A 6,116-nucleotide genomic window follows, 5' to 3' on the forward strand; every position below is an offset into this window, starting at 1 on the left:
GCGGCGGGCAGTGGCGCCGGTGAATGGGTTGCAAGAGGAAGAAGATAAACAGTGTTTTTGTCCTTAACTGATATTATTTTTAAAAAATTAACCCATTTTTGATATATTTTTTAAATATATTACTTTTATTGATATTAAGGGCCAAAAGTTGCCCTTAACTGTTATAATTCTACCCTGTTTGGCAGCTCGTTAATTGTAGGAAACTCAACAAGGCGGGTTTGAGAGGTTTTTAACCTGCGTCGCTAGACATTTCAATCCATATCATGGTGTAATCGAGTCGAGCCAAGTCAAGTTTTTGTATGTTTTGAATCGATTTGACTAAAATGTTACTAGGTTTGAATTTGAGTTTGATTTGAATTCTATTTTCTGAATCAAAGTTGGTTCAATTAAAGTTTTGATGAGGTTGAATTTAGCTCGTTAACTTTCTAGTTGAACATTTTATTAGTCAATTTTCAATTTGAATTACTAATAGAACTTACCCTGAGATTTGAACTTTGAGCTTGAATTATTCAATTTCTAGCGAATTGGATTTTCAAAATCCAAATCCACTTCGCATGTGAAAATGCAAAACTCTCCCTTATTCTATCCTCATTAGAGGGTGGTTGGGTGGGTGAGTGGGTGAGTCTATGGGTCTATAACCCATATCTGATTTTCTATTATTTTTGAGGGTGGATGGGTGGGTCTATGGGTCTATAACCCATATCTAATTTTCTATTATTTTTTGTTATATGTAAGTAATAAACAAGTAAAAGAACATGAATAAACATCAAAATATCCATTTACCATCACCTAGCTATATGTAAGGGTGTCAATGGACCTGTTTTGGATTGGAGCCCGTCCAGTCCAAAATCAATTTAGACAGATCAAGAAGACATTGAATTGGACCAATCCATTCCAAAATATTTATTATATTAGATTGGACCTGGTCCTTCTGTAATAAATTTATATTGGATTGGGTTTGGATTAAACCAAAATGAATTTGAACAGATTGGATGGTCCAAACCAAAGTTCAAAGTATCGGCCGATACATATCGTTTCGGGACCGTTCCGATACGTCCCTACAGTGGGTGTATTGGGGGTCTGACCAGTTCAGGGGATGGAGGGGTCCTAAACTGGCTCCCCTGAACCAGTTTTGAAAAAAAAATAAAAAAAAAGGTAAAAAAACAAGTATCAAAACACCCAATACACCCCTACCAGCATATCGGGCATATCGATATTTTGAACCTTGGTCCAAACATTGAATTGGACCCGTCCAAATTGATCCAAAACATTCATTGGATTGGATTAGACATGGTCCATTTAAGATGGGCTCACATTAGACTGGATCGGATTGGACCAAATCCAATCCAAATGACACCCACAGCTACATGGGTTGTAAATTCTCAAAATCCATCCCCTCCTCTGAATCCATTTTTCAAATGAAAAACCCTCCCTATCAAGGCAGATAGGTATAGGTACCGCCAAATAGGATTTGTATATTTCATTTTAATTTTACACTAGCGGAGGGGCCCTGCGTTGCAGGGGCTTGGAGAAATTAAATTATTGTATAAAAAAAGTAATTGAGAAGTTATTTTTTTAGTGAAAGTATCTTAGAAAAAAGTTTCTTAAAATAGATTAAAATTTATATATAATTTATTTTGCTAACACTGATTCCCGAAATGCATCTCTACTTAAATCGATCCAGCAGCATGCAAGAAAACACCAAACTTCAGCTTTCTATTACTCTATCATCTTCTTGGTTAAAGTTCTAATTTCAAACGAAGGGCCCTTCTTTTGAATAATTGAAACTTCTATTTGGGTAAAAGGGAAAAGGAAAATGAAAAAATGATAAGACCAACAAAAATGAATAAGAGTTGAGAACCAAGAATTCCATCCTATGCAGTTTTTCCTGTTGCTACTTGCTGCAACCTTTTTTGTACAATAATTTCTTCATATATCAGTCCTTTGATGTATCCCCACTTAACATTCCTCGAAGTACCTGACAAGGCAGTTGATTATTATTGTTGTCATTGTACTGGAGCAAAATATACACAACACATGAACGAACGCATTGTACAGTTGACATGTCTGGGCACACGTATACAAACCAACCAATAGCAAATAATGTTTCAGGGCTAAGTGTCTTTCAATCAAAATTATACTTGAAAACATTGACAAGAAAACAACAGTGGACACAGTAGTGAGAACAGAAAGACTAACTTGACGTTCAAATTAAAGACACCAATAGAAAGGGTATTATTATTATTATTATTATTATTATTATTATTATTATTATTATTTCAGCAACAGAAAGGGTAATATTAACTCCTGACACTTTACTTGCTAAAGATGATGGACAGATTTGAAGAGAATAATAGATACTTGGTAAAAGAAAATTAACTTCAGTTTTGTTTGCAGGAGATTCAACCAAGGACAGGGCTATGTGAAGGATGATGCAATCTAAGACAAGGTTAAATAGTGAAACTACTCCCACCAAACCAAATCTAGAGCTTGCTCAGATTTGGATACCAAATGCAATTCTTATGTTTAAGTAACAAAAATGACTGCATTCTCAAGATTAAAAGACATGCAGTTCCAGCATTTCATTCATAATTTTATGCGTGATAGAAATCCTATACCTAACAATTTCCTAATAAACAGCAATACAGCAAAAATCTACAATCAAGAACCAAAACAAGATAAACTCCTCTTAGCCTAACTCTATAGAGGTATATCTATCATGCCTTCAACTAATGAATTAAAAAAAAAATGAACAAATAAACATGTAAAGTGTTACTTTACATGCATGATTGTCCAAAATCCAAATGCATGATCCTTAGAAACTTTGATTGACCATGGAATTTTCTTTCATGAAGAAGATAATAAAAAGAGGTGACACATTCTGAGCTCCAATTCTACCCAAAGCTGTCCAGGATACCTAAATACTTTAAATTTTCGGTGAAGGAATCCACATTTTGCCTGTTTTTCTTTAGGGTTATTATGTTTAATTCCATTATTAATTTGTTTTTCGTCCCAATTCTAAAAAACTCTCCTCTATCCCATGCAAAGCTCATATGATATCTTTGTTTGATCAAATGTATTACAAAAAAAAAGTTTTCAAACTGTAGAAAAGGGATGAAGGAGCAAATACCCTTACTTTCTTGCAAACAAGAAAACTATTAATAATAAGAATGAAAAAAGCAGCAAAGCCATTCTAATAATAAACATAGAAACATATGAAAACCTTTAACTACAAATTGAAAAAATTAACCAATATGAGTAATATTTAAACAAGCAAATTGAACTAAATATTAACTAAATGAGTGATTGAACAAATTAGAGGTGGTATTTTGGCCCAAAACTTACATTCTAACTCATACAATTCATACAAAGGGTCAGGTTAGGTTTGGTCACATGAAAGAAATATGTATACCATCATGTTCTCTCTCTCTCTCTCTCTCTCTCTCTCTCTATATATATATATATATATTAATTAATAAATTTGATAAATTACAATCTTGACAAAAGATCGAGATCAATAAAAAAGGAAAAGAACAATATTAGGGGTTCAGTACAGAAAATAGATGCTCTGTATTTAATAATTAATGATCATTTATTTTTATATTATTATTTATATTTTTTAATGAGATTAACTATTATGAAATTGGTAAAAACTAATTTTGAAACAAATAATTCTTACAATTTCAATACTTTCTAATAATTCACCCATAACTAAAAATAATTTACTGTTGGTTATTACAAATAATATAACGATAAGTGTGGTAAATTGAAATAATGATCACAAATTTTTGTTAATTTAATAATTTTCACAAATAGTAGTTACAGATAATTCACAACTTAAAATTATATATGATTATGGATAAATTCCTGAGACAAAGGGTTTTTAAATAATCAGAACAGAAGCAGAATATATGCAATATGGATTAAATAATAAAAGGAGTAGAAACTAGGGTAAACTTAATTGGAGACTAAGAGATATCTCTTCTGATGAACGTAACTAAGAGATATCTCTTCTGATCAGAGAAACTATGAGATATCTTTTGCTTTGGTGGTGGTTCCTCATCAGCGACAAAATAAACTTAGCATGTTTCATTCATCCAATCTTAAAAGATGTATTTAGCTTGTTAAAAATAAATAAATAAGCTTACTACATTAATCCTAGATAAGATTTATATAAGCTAAGAATGCAGTGAATTGTAATCAACCAAAAAATAAAAATAAAAATAAAAATGAAAGCATATAAACACCTCGGGGGAAAAATGAAGAGGAGGGGAGACAAACATAAACAAGCTTACCAACATGGTTGAGCTTTTTTAACCGATGAGCCGGGATGGAGTATCCAGACCCAACATAAACTTATCGCCTTCTTGACCAGGTGAGCTACAGTAGTTGCTCGACCACAGTGCGAAGCCTAGCATGTGTATCTAGGATTTGAACACCAGAAAAGAGCTGTCTGTCGTCGGAAAGATGCCGGCGGATATTAGTTCTCACAAAGTCAGCGACGAATGGTCGATGGCCTTACGTTAAGGGTGAAAATGCTCACTAATTTTTTGTCATTAACTGAGAAACAGGGGCGCTTGACCACAGTGGAGTCTGAAGGGCGAAAGATAGTGGTCGGCCGCCTTAACGACGCCGACGGCCAATATTTATCGCAAAACTGGTGTCGAATGGTCGATGGTCTTACGATTAAGACGTAAAAATGCTCCCTGTTTTTTGGTCCTTAAATGAGAAAGTAACAGGGTAATTCGAACATAGGTCTGGTTCCCTAGCACAGGCCCAAACATGAAACGGTGACATCGGATCCGCTACACCCCGCCTTGGGTCGACCCATATCAATGACTATCCAACCTGCATGTGATGCCCGATTGGACAGAGAAAATAATGAAGAACAAAGACCACCGTCGTCGGTGATGCCAATGAACATCAACACTTTATAGCTGCCACCCCACCGCCACAGAAGTCCAAAGAAGGCCAGATACGTGCCATTGCACCGACACACAACCTCAAAAGAAGGTCAGAGATCCGCCATCACTGACACCGCAAACCACCAAACCTCCGACAACCTCCGCCCGACTACAGCCAACACCCAAAATAGCGAAGAAGAAACCACCACTGGAACCACTGCCCGTCGTCACCCCACGCGCCACCACACCGACACCCAACTCCCAAACTACCAGATCTCTGACAATCTCCCCTCGACTACAACCAGCACCCAAAATAGTGAAGAAAAAACTGCCACTAGACGCCATCGCCGGACCCTCCAAGGCAAACGGAAAATGACGAGAAAACAGGAATTAGCACAAGCAAAAAGAACAAGAAAGAACACATAAAAAGAAGGGGAAAGAAAAAAAAAACTAAAGACAATAGGCCATCGAAAACCACCACCATCTTCAACAGTCAGTGTCGTTGCAGCAACATCCCAACCCCTGAGGATCTCCACCACTGTGCAACCAAGGCCAATGAAGAAGAAATGATCACTGAAGCACATTGTCAAGCCTCCAAGACAGAAACCTTAGAAAGAAGGCCTTATAGACAAATCAGACAGCATAATCGTCCCAACAACACAATAGAAAGAGATAAAAGAGAGAGTGAGGAGTGAGTTCAAATATGCGCCCCACGATGTTTTTCCCCACAAACGGCCCACACGCTTACGAGCTGCCACCTGCCCCTTCACACGAGATACGTAAGTAGCGCGTGCGGGGATAACATAACGTTCGTTAACCCCTTCCGTTTCAACCCCTTCATTCGATAGCTCCAGATTAGGTATCTCGAAACCCTCTTCTCCCTCTCCTCCCTCTCGAGTGCTGACCCTGACTGTTTTTCGCTCGCCAGAGCATCTTCTTCTTCTCCGGCACCGGCACCTACAACGGAAACCGGCGGTACTCCCCAGCCCATCTTTTCACCTCGTTTTTTATTTTTTCGTTTTTTTTTCTGATGTTTTCGTTTTCCAGATATCAGAGAAATCAGTGGTATTTATCATCTTCTCCTATTCCGGCACCGGCACCTACAACGGCAACCAGCGATACTCCCCAGCCCATCTTTTTGCGTCGTTTTTTATTTTTTATTTTTTTTTGTTTTCGTTTATATATATATATATATATAAACAAACTCGATAG

General features: G+C 36.5%; 1 long non-coding RNA gene across 1 annotated transcript; it reads right to left on the minus strand.

Annotated features, from left to right (window-relative positions):
* Positions 1 to 1,689: 1,689 nt before the first annotated feature.
* LOC104598741 (uncharacterized) lies at positions 1,690 to 5,758 on the minus strand. Its single transcript, XR_735427.3, has 2 exons — positions 4,296 to 5,758; positions 1,690 to 1,978 (listed from the first exon to the last, which is right to left on the minus strand). It is a non-coding gene; the product is annotated as an uncharacterized LOC104598741 (long non-coding RNA).
* Positions 5,759 to 6,116: the final 358 nt, after the last annotated feature.

The sequence above is a fragment of the Nelumbo nucifera genome, chromosome 3, assembly GCF_055504915.1.
Source record: "Nelumbo nucifera cultivar China Antique chromosome 3, China Antique-T2T, whole genome shotgun sequence".
Classification (NCBI taxonomy): Eukaryota; Viridiplantae; Streptophyta; class Magnoliopsida; order Proteales; family Nelumbonaceae; genus Nelumbo; species Nelumbo nucifera.